This window comes from Equus quagga, chromosome 3, assembly GCF_021613505.1.
Source record: "Equus quagga isolate Etosha38 chromosome 3, UCLA_HA_Equagga_1.0, whole genome shotgun sequence".
NCBI lineage: Eukaryota > Metazoa > Chordata > Mammalia > Perissodactyla > Equidae > Equus > Equus quagga.
This window is the reverse complement of record NC_060269.1, coordinates 22,839,963-22,853,955: the sequence shown is the minus strand read 5'-3', so window position 1 is coordinate 22,853,955 and position 13,993 is coordinate 22,839,963.

Here is a 13,993-nt window from a genome sequence, read left to right as displayed (position 1 = left end):
GATGTGAAATCTACTTTTGTTTGTCATGTTTTTGTTATTAAAGTTCTTTATTTGCAAGCAACAGATACCATCTCTTACTAAATTAAGCAAAAAAGGACTTACTAGAAACATACCGGTAGGCTTACCAAATTGAATGACAATATGAAAAACCAAGTCCTAAGGAGGATAGAGACCTGGGAAGAATTAGACTCAGCCACAGAACTAGTGAGCTTCTTTCATAGGCACTGGAATCACATAATAAGGCTCTTGTTCCCTTCCAGCCTTATGTGTTTCTGCCAGAGATGCAAACTTTTGGGAAGAGAGTCGAACTGGCCTTAGGTAATGACCTCGTCCTTGTTATCAGATGGAGGAATCTGTGATTGGACCCCTACTGGAAGAACAAGGGAGCAGAGAAAAGACAGGGAGGTCAAAAGTGATGTTACAGCAAATCTCATCCCCCTTTTCAAGTTTGACTCCCTTTCAGTTTCTAGCAGGATCCTACTGGTCTTGAGTGTCTTCAAAGAGTTGTTTATTATATTTCATCCAAAGTTTAGGAGTGTTATCTGTGGGAGGATATAATCTTTATACATTATATCACCATTATTACAAGGAGAACCCCTATGTGCTTCTTATTTTTTAAGGTCTCCTCTAAAGTATTTTTGTGCAGGGTTTTATCTAACTCCATTAGATCAAGTTCATGTATTTTAGGTAGTTCAAACCTTTCATTTTCCTAGTAATATTTTTTCCTTTAGTTATATAAGTTACTGAGAAATTGTGTTAAAATGTTCCATTGTGACCATGATTTTATTGTAATAATGAAAACTTTTAAATTACATATTTTGAGGCTATGTTATATTCTTTAGAAAATGCCCTCATTATCTCTAATAGTTGTTTTGCCTCAAAGACTGTTTTTTTCTCATACGAATATGGTTATGTGAGCTCTCTTTTGGCTAGCATTCTCATGTAACCCCTTTCTCCCCCATTGTTTAATTTTTGAACATCTGCTTTCCTGCACTTCAAATCTATTAGCTATACATAGAATATAGTAAGCTTTTATTTCTCTGCTTTCAAGTCTCTTGTAACTAGATGACTCATGGTAGCTTTTTATTTATTTTTATAAATTAAATGACATTTGTGTGTGTGTGTTAAAACATTTGATCTTAAGTTATGATAATTATTTGTCCAGCTTGATGGAATTAGTTCTCTCATTTCGTCTGTTCTTTTTTATTTCTATTATTTCTTTATTCTAGTTCATCCTTGTTTCACTCTTCATTGGACTCCGCTAGCTTTTAATATTCTAGCTTAGGGTAGGTTGGGTCTCTGGCTAGACTCTCCATTTTATGTCAGCCATAGGCTTTATTTCTGTCTCTTTCATCTGAGGATTCCATCAGAATAAAAGTGCACATGGACTAGATGCGAAGATGACTCCAGTTCTGTGTTAATTGTCCTCCCTAAGATCCTAGGTTCTCTAATTGTTACCATGTGTTTCACATGACATTGGTTCTTCTTCCTTTGACTTTCATTGGATTGATTGAATAGTTAATTCCCTCCTTTTTTTGGTGAGAAAGATTCACCCTGTGCCAACATCCATTGCCAATCTTCTTTCTTTCTTTTTTTCTTTTTTTTTTTTTGTGTGTGTGTGTGCTTGAGGAAACAGCCCTGAGCTAACATCTTGCCAATATTCTTCTATTTTGTATGTGGGATGCTTCCACAGTGTGGTGGATGAGTGGAGTAGGTCCTTGTGCGGGATCTGAACCCACAAACCTGGGCTGCTGAAGCAGAGTATGCAGAACTTTAACCACTCAGCCATGGGGCCAGCCCTGAATAATTCCTTTTTTTGATTTCTCTACATACATTCTTGACTTAAAGTAGTTCAATATCACTAATTTATTCATTATAGCACGCAAATATCTTATAATGTCTAAATACTGATTCCCTGTCCCATTTTACAGGTCTTTTAGTGTTTCTGGTATTTGTTTTATTGTATTATTTTTGTTTGCTTCAATAATAGCAAAAACTTTCTTTAGACTTACCCACCTGTTCATGTGTATTAATATTTTTCCTCTATTGATCATGCATTCTACTCATCTATTCCTCATTGCTTCCAAAGTTTTCTGATGATTTAAAGAAATATGATTTTTAAAGTTAGTCCAGCTTTTCCTCATCATTACAGTGGGAGTATGGGTCTTACATAACTACTCCATCCTTCCCAGAAGTGGAAACAAACCATTATCACTTCATTCTTTCCATTCTTTCTGTTCTCTCTTTCTGGAACTCCTATTAGATGTTCCTTGGATCGTTTAATTCTATTCTCCATAACTTTTGACTTCTCATATTTTCTGTATTTTTTTTTAATATTATGCATTCTGAATAATCCCTCTTATTCACTCTCTAGCCTGTTGACTGTCCCTTCAGCTAGCTATAAACTGCTCTTTATTTTTTTTATTGAGTTAATGATAGGTTACAATCTTGTGAAATTTCAGTTGTACATTAATGTTTGTCATTAGTGTTGTAGGTGCACCACTTCACACTTTGTGCCCACCCCCCACCCCACCTTTCCCCTGGTATCCACTAAACTGTTCTTAGTCCACATTTTTAAATTCCTCATATGAGTGGAGTCATACACAGATTATCCTTCTCTAGCTGGCTTATTTCACTTAACATAATTCCCTCAAGGTCCAACCATGTTCTTGCAAATGGAATGATTTTGTTCTGTTTTGCAGCTGAGTAGTATTCCATTGTATATATGTACCACATCTTCTTTATCCACTCGTCTGTTGATGGGCACTTAGGTTGCTTCCATGTCTTGGCTATTGTAAATAATGCTGCGATGAACATTGGGGTACATAGGACTTTTGGGATTGCTGACTTCAAGCTCTTTGGATAAATACCCAGTAGTGGGATGGCTGGATCATATGGTAGTTCTGTTTTTAATTTTTTGAGGAATCTTCATGCTGTTTTCCATAGTGGCTGCACCAGTTTGCATTCCCACCAGCAGTGTAATGAGGGTTCCTTTTTCTCCACAACCTTTCCAACATTTGTTACTATTAGTTTTAGATATTTTTGTCATTCTAATGGGTGTAAGGTGATATATTAGTGTAGTTTTGATTTGCATTTTCCTGATGATCAGCGACGATGAGCATCTTTTCATGTGCCTATTGGCCATGCGTATATCTTCTTTGGAGAAATATCTGTTCATGTCTCCAGCCCATTTTTTGATTGGGTTGTTTGATTTTTTGTTGTTGAGTTGTGAGAGTTCTTTATATATTATGGATGTTAAGCCTTTGTCCGATATATGACTTGAAAATATTTTTTCCCAGTTAGTGGGTTGTTTTTTTGTTTCAATCCTGTTTTCATTTGCCTTGAAGAAGCTCTTTAGTCTGATGAAGTCCCATTTGTTTATTCTTTCTATTGTTTCCCTTCTCTGAGAAGGCATGGTGTCCAAAAAGATCCTTTTAATACTGATGTCAAAGAGTGTACTGCCTACGTTTTCTTCTAGAAGCCTTATGGTTTCGGGTCTCACCTTTAGGTCTTTGATCCATTTTGAGTTTATTTTGGTGAAAGGTGAAAAAGAATGGTCAATTTTCATTCTTTTACATGTGGCTTTCCAGTTTTCCCAGCACCATTTGTTGAAAAGACTTTCTTTTCTCCATTGTATTCCCTCAGCTCCTTTGTCGAAGATAAGCTGTCCATAGATGTGTGGTTTTATTTCTGGACTTTCAGTTCTGTTCCATTGATCTGTGCACCTGTTTTTGTACCAGCACCATGCTGTGTTGATTACTGTACCTTTGTAGTATGTTTTGAAGTCAGGGATTGTGATGCCTCCCGTTTTCTTCTTTTTTCTCATGATTGCTTTAGAAATTCGGGGTCTTTGGTTGCCCCATATGAATTTTAGGATTCTTTGTTCTAATTCTGTAAAGAATGTCACTGAGATTCTGATTGGGATGGCATTGAATCTGTAGATTGCTTTAGGTAGAACGGACATTTTAACTATGTTTATTCTTCCAATCCATGTACATGGACTGTCTTTCCATCTCCTTATGTCGTCATCCAATTCTCTCAGAAAGGCCTTGTAATTTTCATTATATAGGTCCTTCACTTCCTTAGTTAAATTTACCCCAAGGTATTTTATTCTTTTTGTTGCGATTGTGAATGGTATTGTGTTCTTGAGTTCTTTTTCTGTTAGTTCGTTATCGGAGTATAGAAATGCTACTGATTTATGCCAATTGATTTTGTACCCTGCCACTTTGCTGTAGTTGTTGATTACTTCTAAGAGTTTTCCAATGGATTCTTTGGGGTTTTCTATATATAAGATCATGTCATCTGCAAACAGCTAGAGTTTCATTTCTTCCCTCCCTATTTGGATTCCTTTTATTCCTTTTTCTTGCCTGATTGCTCTGGCCAGGACCTCCAGTACTATGTTGAATAAGAGTGGTGATAGAGGGCATCCTTGTCTCCTTCCTGTTTTCAGGGGGATGGCATTCAGTTTTTGCCCATTGAGTATGATGTTGGCTATTGGTTTGTCATATATGGCCTTTATTATGTTGAGGTAGTTTCCTTTCATGCCCATTTTGTTCAGAGTTTTTATCATAACTGGCTGTTGGATCTTGTCAAATGCCTTCTCTGCATCTGTTGAGATGGTCATGTGGTTTTTATTCCTCAGTTTGTTGATGTGGTGTATCACGTTGATTGATTTGCGGATGTTGAACCATCTCTGTGTCCCTGGTATGAATCCCACCTGATCATGATGTATGATCCTTTTGATGAATTGCTGAATTCTGGTTGCCAAAATTTTGTTTAGAATTTTTACATCTATGTTCATCAGTGATATTGGCCTGTAGTTCTCTTTTTTCGTGGTGTCCTTGTCAGGTTTTGGCATCAGCGTGATTTTGGCCTCATAGAATGTGTTAGGAAGTGTTCCATCTTCCCTAATTTTTTGGAATAGCTTGAAAAGGATAGGTATTAAATCCTCTCTGAAAGTTTGGTAGAATTCCCCAGGAAAGCCATCTGGTCCTTGGGTTTTATTCTTTGGGATGTTTTTGATTGCTGTTTTAATCTCTTTCCTTGTGATTGGTCTGTTCAAATTGTCTGCCTCTTCTTGAGTGAGCTTTGGGAGATTGTAGGAGTCCAAGAATTTATCCATTTCCTCTAGGTTATCCATTCTGTTGGCATATAGTTTTTCATAGTATTCTCTTATAATCCGTTGTATTTCTGCAGTCTGTTGTTATTTCTCCTCTTTCATTTCTGATTTTGTTTATTTGAGCTTTCTCCCTTTTTTTCTTTGTAAGTCTGGCTAGGGGTTTGTCAATTTTATTTATCTTCTCAAAAAACCAGCTCTTTGTTTCATTGATCCTTTCTACTGCCTTTTTTGTTTCAATACTATTTATTTCTGCTCTGATTTTTATTATTTCTCTCCTTCTGCTGACTTTGGGCTTTATTTGTTCTTTTTTCTCTAGTTCAGTTAGGTGTACTTTAAGATTGCTTATTTGGGATTTTTCTTGTTTGTTAAGATGTGCCTGTATTGCGATGAATTTTCCTCTTAATACAGCTTTTGCTGTATCCCATATGAGTTGGTATGGCATGCTATCATTTTCATTTGTTTCCAGGTATTTTTTGATTTCTTCTTTAATTTCTTCAATGATCCATTGCTTGTTCAGTAGTGTGTTGTTTAGTCTCCACATCTTTGTGCCTTTCTCAGCTTTCTTCTTGTAATTAATTTCTAGCCTTATAGCACTATGATCGGAGAAGATGCTTGTTATTATTTCAATTTTTTTAAATTTGTAGAGGCTTGCCTTGTTTCCAAACATATGGTCTATCCTTGAGAATGTTCCATGTGCACTTGAGAAGAATGTGTATTCAGCTCTTTTAGGGTGAAGTGATCTATATATGTCTATTAAGTCCAATTGTTTCAGTTTTTCATTTAGCTCCACTATTTCCTTGTTGATTTTCTGTCTGCATGATCTGTCAATTGATGTGAGTGGGGTGTTGAGGTCCCCTACTATTATTGTGTTGTTTTTAACATCTTCCTTTAGGTTTGTCAGTAGCTGCTTTATGAATCTTGGTGCTCCTGTGTTGGGTGCATAGATATTTATAAGCGTTATTTCTTCTTGAAGCGTTATTTCTTCCCTTTGATCATTATATATTGTCCCTCTGTGTCTCTCTTTACCTGTCTTATTTTGAAATCCACTTTGTCTGATATAAGAATTACAAAACCTGCCTTTTTTTCTTGCTATTAGCTTGAAGTATTGGCCTCCACCCCTTCACCCTGAGCCTGTGTTTGTCCTTGGGGCTGAGGTGTGTTTCTTAGAGGCAACAAATTGTTGGATCTTATTCTTTAATCCATTTTGCCACTCTGTGTCTTTTTATTGGAGAGTTCAATCCATTTACATTGAGAGTGATTATTGATGCATGTGGACTTAATGCTGTCAATCTGTCACTCATTATCTTGTTTCCCTGCGTTTCTTTTCCTGTGTGCTTTAGCCTACCCATTTAATACTGCAACTTCTTATGCTGGGTTTCTTAGATTTTTCCTTATTTATGATTTGTTACTCTGTTCTGTATTTTATTTTAGTGTCTACCCTGAAGTTTGTATTTAGAATCTCGTGTATAATATAGTTTATTCTCTGGAGGTCTCTTACTTACTTGGCCAATACTGATTTACACCCTTTACTCTTCCCCTCCTAAATAATTATTTTCATTTCTTATTCCAACTCGTGCTATGAATTTGTAGTTAGAGTGGTAAGATAGTCCTTGCTTTGGTAGTTTTCTTACCTTTACCCTAATGCTATAGTTGAATATTTGCTATCCTGTTCTGGTTCTATCCATCAGTCTCCCTAGTCTGTGGATTGTGACCCCTTTCTCCCTTTTTTCTTTTTTCAGGTATGAGAGCCTTCTTGAGGATTTCTTATAGTGGAGGGCTTTTAGTTACAAATTCCCTTAACTTTTGTTTGTCTGGAAAAGGTTTAATTTCTCCCTCATATCTGAAGGAAATTCTTGCTGGATATTCTTGGCTGAAGATTTTTGTCTTTTAAAGCTTTGAATATGTCACTCCATTCTCTCCTAGCTTGTAAGGTTTCTGTAGAGAAATCCGCTGACAGTGTGATAGGGGCTCCTTTATAGGTTATTCTCTTCTTTTTTCTTACTTCCCTGAGTGTTCTTTCCTTATCTTTCCTTCTTGCCAATTTTACTACTATGTGCCTTGCAGTAGGTCTTTTTACATTGACAAATCTAGGAGATCTGAAAACTTCCTCTACACACATTTGTCCGTCAATCCCTAGGTTTGGGAAGTTCTCTTCAATAATTTCATTAAGCACACTTTCTGCTCCATTTTCCTTTTCCACTTTCTCAGGAATTCCTATGATCCTTCTGTTCTTACTCCTCATTGAATCCACTATCTCTCGGAGATTTTCCTCGTTTTTTTTAATTCTTAGTTCTCTTTCTTCCTCTGTCTGGAGTCATTCAGCCTGTCTATCTTCAATTATGTTAATTTTCTCTTCTATGGTGTCTACATGGGCATTCAGGGAATCCGTATTCTGTGTTATCTGGTCCATTGTGTTTTTCATCTCTAGTAATTCTGTTTGATTCTTCTTTATGATTTCAGTCTCTTTTGTGAAGTAACTCCAGAACTCATTGGCTTGTTTCTCTATCTTTCTCTCTACTTCATTGAGTTTTTTGATTATAGCTGCTCTGAACTCATTATCACTTAGTTTACCTAATTCCAAGTCCTCAGGACATAATTATATGTTTTTATTGTTTTCCTTCTGGTCTGGGGCTTTTATAAATTACTGGATGGTAGAGGAGCAGTTTTTTTTCATGGTGGTAGAATTCGGTTGCAGTTACAGCCTGTCGCCACTAGATGGGGGGTCAAGAGCTGCGTGTTCTGAGCTCTCTGCCTTCTGGCAAGATGGCGGCACCCAGTAGCTTTGCTGGGAGGGAGGGACTGCTATTCTCATGCGCTGTTCTGGATTCAGATCAGTTCTGTTCTCTGGTCTCCTGAGGCCCTGGGTTTATGGGGTCCCCATGCATGGAAGCTTTCCCCCATCAGCAGGTTTCCACTGAACCAGCGGCAGGAGTCCTGGATGATCCCCCGGTGGCGCGGCCCCTCCCCCACTCCTTCCCGGACCCACGCAGCAGCATCAGAGACTCTAGGGGAGGGAGCGACGTTCTCTCCTACCCGTTCCAGCACCTCCGAGGCCGTCAGCAAGGTTTATGATCTCTGCCTTCTTGGTATTGTAGGTCTCTAACGTGTTGGCATTAGATTTATTCTCTGAAATTCAGTTTTTCCAATCCTTTGTTGTATTTTGGAGGGGAGAGAATCCTGGGTCAGCTCACCCCGCCATTTTGCTCTGCCCCTTCGCCTATAAACTGCTCTTTAAACTGGCCAACAAAGACTAAAATGTTTACCATCTGCCCCTTTATAGAAAAAAATTTCAAACTTCTGCTCTAGAATGATTCTGTATTTCCTTTAAAAAAACCCTCAGCGTATCAATGGCCAGAAAATAATTTATATAGTAATTTTTAAATTGATAGCTCAAGACCATGTAATTCATAAAAATTTGAAGCCAAATTATACATGATGTATAGCTCTGATGTTACTAATTCTGAAGGAAGAATACATATTTTATTTCTACCAGTTGCTCCAGTATTGACAGATTATCCTCCTCTTCATTACCTTGTGCTTATTAATGAGTATTTTTCCTGTCTACCATTTCGTTAGATGTAACTAGTAATGGCCTCCTCATTGATGAGTGACAAAGCCTAATTTGTAAGTTCCTGTGCCCATCTCTCCTGCCATCCAGAAAAGGCAGAGCAATTGGTCATTCTTGTATTAAGTCTTGCTTGCGTCTCTGGCACAGGTCATTTTCCTTGCTTTCCTATAGTTTTACATATATGTATATAAAGGAATTTCTGATATTTTTAATATTAGCTTTTGTTATTGAGATTTTCCAGGTTAACTGATTTGCCATGTAGACCAAATCCAGTTCTAAACTCTATGTTGTACTTTTTCAGGTAGAAAATCTAAACTTCCTAATAAGGATTAGGAAAATGTTTGAAAGAAGAGTGTTTTGGTAACTATGGTTATACAGTATTCACTGATATAAATAACAATGGCATAATCAATGTTTCACTTGAATATACACCATGAGATAAACACCAATAATGCTTATTCTTATAAAAATAGACTACAAATATATTGTATAAATTATCTCTGGCAAGAATAGCTACTCCTCTAATCAGTAAAATGCCACAATAATATTAGAAAAAAATATGTTATACATATACATATATATATATATAAGTCCAGTGTATAATGACCTAATTTTATTGGTTTTTGAAACAGTAATTTCTCAACACAATTTCTCAGCATGTTTCATTTGCATAAGAGAAAAACTTTTTAATTATAAGATTCTTAATTTACCCTGGTAACTTCATAAGAGAAATGATTAATTACTTTGAGCAATCAGTTTTACAGATAATCATAGTTCTTTATTTAAACCCCCCAAAAAAAAGAAATGAAAGAAAGCAAAGGAGAAGCTTATGCATAAAACATAAAGGAAAATACAGCCTTTTAGTAAAAATAAAATCAGCGTTGAAATATTTCTTTAGACACAGTTGGTTAAAATCTTCTTATTTTTGCTGAGTAATAATTATATTTTTAAGTTCAATTGACTCAACATAGCAATGGAATTTTAAGCAAACATTTAAGGAATAAATGATAAATTTAGTGTTGACATTTAGAAAATGCAAGTTTTATGAAATTTTTAATGTGTTTTAAAATCATAAATTTAAAATAAATGAATGGCAGATTATATTTAATAGATTGAAAATAGAAGAATATTGTAAATACTTGAAGGTCCAAGGCAGAGCTCTATTATAAGTACTCCTCTTGCAATCAAGATTACAACTGCAAATTTAAAATCACTTCAACTAATAATGTGTATTTATCTTAAAGATCAAACCCATGGCTCTGAACCCTGGCTTCATAGTAGAACCACATGGTGAGTTTTTTTTGTTTGTTTGTTTTTTACTTTTTTTAAACACTGTAACCTGAGCTAACATCTGTTGCCAATCCTCTCTCTTTTTTACTTTTTTCCTTCTTCTCCTCAAAGCCCCACAGTACATGGTTGTATATTCTAGTTGTAGGTCCTTCTGGTTGTGCTATGTGGGACACCACCTCAGCATGGCTTGATGAATGGTGCCATGTCTGTGCCCAGGATCTGAACCTATGAAACCCTGGGCCTCCAAGGTGGAGCGTGTGAACTTAACCACTTGGCCCCAGGGCCAGCCCTTCATGGTGAGTCTTTAAACACTCATTTCTTGGTCTCACTCTGGTCCAATCAAAAGTGGAACTTCTGGTTTTAAGAAGAAGTGTGAGTAGTTTGAAATGTCCATGTTATTCTAATAATGTAGGTGAGATTAAGAATCAATGAACATTGCTTGGCTATATGCAGCAAGCACCAACTGCAAGTACTTAACCTGTCTGAAATATAAAGAGAGAAAATATGCATAAGAGACATAAATGCAACAATTCAGACCTGGAAGAATCTCTGTATTTTTTCATTTGTTTCAGAATAAATTTAAATTCTGAATTACAGAAATTTACAAAAGAAAACACTATCAAATTAATTTTATATAAAGCATTTAGTTTTATTAATTTTTTCCTTTAAATTTGGCTTTCAGAAATCAATAAAACTTTTGGTAGCTGCTAAAACTATCTTTACAGTGCTTAAGTAAAGGTTGATAACAATTGTGTGTTTTAAATTTCTACTGACATAATAAAATGCTATTTTCCCTTAACTTTGAGCAGAGTAATTTCAAGGAAATGATTGCAAGTTTCAGTGAAAGATGTAATTTTTAAATAAAACATAGCAAAGTTGTAATTTTAGTTAATTTTAGTTTATCAATAACTTCTTACCATGACCAAAAAGATTTAGCTTTTTTTAATCTTCCTTATTCTATTTTTAATCTTCTTATTTTAAAATGTCTTCCTCTATCTTTTGCTTCCAATTTTTAACATTTTCATCAGGAAGGGGACTAACAGTATCCCCAAATTTTAAGAGATACTTTCATTGCACTCCTGTTTTGTAAACAAGAACCAGTAGTAATATGGTTTAAAAATGCCAAAGTGCATTTCTAATAATTCTACTGAAAATAGCATTAACAATAAACAAAATAAACTGTTGCAGCTCTTGAAAATAATAGAGGATGACATCAGCAGACCAGAAAATTTATGAATTTTGCAATAGATGAAGCACATCTTATGCAATTGCCAGAGAAACTAATCATGTTCTGCTAGTGAACTGAGGTCACAAAGCCTATTGCTTGCTAATCAACAAGTGGACATGTTTCTCTAAGAACAGCCCAGAAATTTTTCAATATCAGAGTAGAAATCATTGGCTCAAGAGCACTTTTTGTTATGAGCAAAGAAAAAAAGTGAATAACATTACTTTTGAAATTTCAACATTATTCCATTTAATGGGCAGTGGCCATGATGGTTGAAACTCAGGTTTGACATGGCAGAAATTACCTGCTAAGTAAATTGAGAAATATGCTACTACAGACTCCAAAGGGACAGCAAGCAAAAGGAAGAAGTAGTCAGTTTAAAGGAAAAACAAAAGAAAATAACTGTACAAAAGAGAAATTCTTTAAAAAATTCAACCTTTTCTAGGCTTAACTATAACATAACTTTTAAAATAACTATAGTTATGTACACTAGTTTTACAATGGTAAGTATTTTATTAATCTGCTAGGGCTGCCGTAACAAAAAACTGTAGACTGAGTGTCTTAAACACCAGAAATTTATTTTCTCACAGTTCTGGAAGCTGGAAGTCCAAGATCAAGGTACCGGAGGAGTCAGTATCTGGTGAGAGCTCTCTTCCTGGCTTGCAGACAGCCTCCACACGCTATGCACTCGCAAGGCCTCTTTGCTGTGTTTTCAAGGAGAGATAGAGAGAGCTCTGGTGTCTCTTTCTCTTCTTTTTTTTTCTTTTTTTTTTTGAGGAAGATTAGCCGTGAGCTCCTCTGCCAGTCCTCCTCTTTTTTGCTGAGGAAGCCTGACTCTGAGCTAACATCCATGCCCATCTTCCTCTACTTTATATGTGGGAAGCCTACCACAGCATGACGTGCCAAGTGGTGCCATGTCCGCACCCGGGATCCGAACCAGCGAATCCCGGGCCGCTGAGAAGGGGAACGTGCGAACTTAACCGCTGCGCCGCCGGGCCGGCCCCTCTTTCTCTTCTTAAAAAGACATCACTCCTATCAGATTAGGGCCCCACTTTTATGACATCATTTAGCCTTAATGACTTTCCTAAAGGCCGTATCTCCAAATATAGCCACACTGGAGATTAGGGCTTCAAAACATTAGTTTTGAGGGAACACAATTCTGTCCATAACTATATATACTAGTTGCAATGGGAGATATGAAAACTTTTAGTAATTAAAAATGTGGTCACAAAAAAAAAAGAAAAAAAAAGAAAGAAACACAACTGAAAGTAATAAACACAATGCTGAGGAATGTTGTAAAGAAATGAATGGCTTTTGAGTACAATTTTAGGAACTTTTCCAGAGTTCAAAGAAAGTAGGTACAGGAAGTGGGTGCTGGGTCTGGGGAAAGGAGGGAGATATAACTTTGGGTGATGGATGGCCAATTTAACAAACTCAGAATCTCCACATTATTAAATAAATTCCTTGCTTCCCCTTTCAGAGTGGCTTTTTGTTTTTCTCTGTAACATCTGACCATACTCGGGATGCTACAATCCCTAGATGAACAGGAATCCGTGTGCTGGAGAAACCCGCAGCTGCTCATTCTGGACAGTATGGTCATTTCTTTACAACAAGACTCGATATTAAAGAATTAACCAACATGTAAAGAAAGCAAACAGCATAACAGAGCAATCAAATTAAACAGAGGAAATAACTAAAAGATAATAGAGACTAGGTAAGAAACAGACAAAATATTTAACATGAGTAGCAATTTCCTAAATATTCAAAAGGAACTTTCTCCTTTAAAAAAAAATGACTGGATTGTTATGATAAAATGGAACTCAGGATTAACTATGACTTTGGAAAATAAGACTATGACAGCTGAAATTATTTTTAAACATCATTGGATAGATGGGGCTGGCCCGGTGGCACAGTGGTTAAGTTCACACATTCTGCTTCAGCAGCCCAGGGTTCCCTGGTTCGGATCCCAGGTGCAGACATGGCACCACTTGGCAAAGCCATGCTGTGGTAGGCGTCCCACATATAAAGTAGAGGAAGATGGGCATGGATGTAGCTCAGGGCCAGGCTTCCTCAGCAAAAAGAGGAGGATTGGCAGAAGTTAACTCAGGGCTAATCTTCCTAAAAAAACAAAAAATCATTGGATAGAATATAATTGCAACATGCCCAAACATTACACTAAGTGGAAACAACTGAGTAAATTTCCCAGCATAAATGAAGGAGGATTTGTGGAACAAAGTGTGGAGGACAAAAGAATTTACATAGAAATAAAACTTACATTCTTAAGAATTAACTATTAAATTACCAGTATTGGGAGAATAGGATGCATACACATGTGTTCTGTAAGATATACATAGGCTATATATTTATAAACTTTAAACTTCACATTTAAATTTCTTTTACCTAATGCACACCAAAATGAATTACATAAGAATTAATTTAAAAAATACGTAATAAGAAAAAAGTTCTGCATTTTTACATTCTTCGTGTGAGAAGCATTTTAAGAATTGACACAAAACAAAGAAGCCATAACATATTGGTATATTTAAACTTCTAAAATATAAAATATCTGTAGATCAAATTATAGAAATACAAGAAACGGAAAGATATTTTTTCCATGTTTATTTATTTAAAAATATTTATTTTTGAAGTGATTTTAAGTTTTAAGTATATTGCATGTTAAAAAAGTTGGGTGGGGATTTTTCACACACGATCTGAAGGATAGAACATTTGTCCCTTTGATTCTGAAACCGTGAGAATATTCACTAAGAAAATAAAAAATCAAGATTTTTAG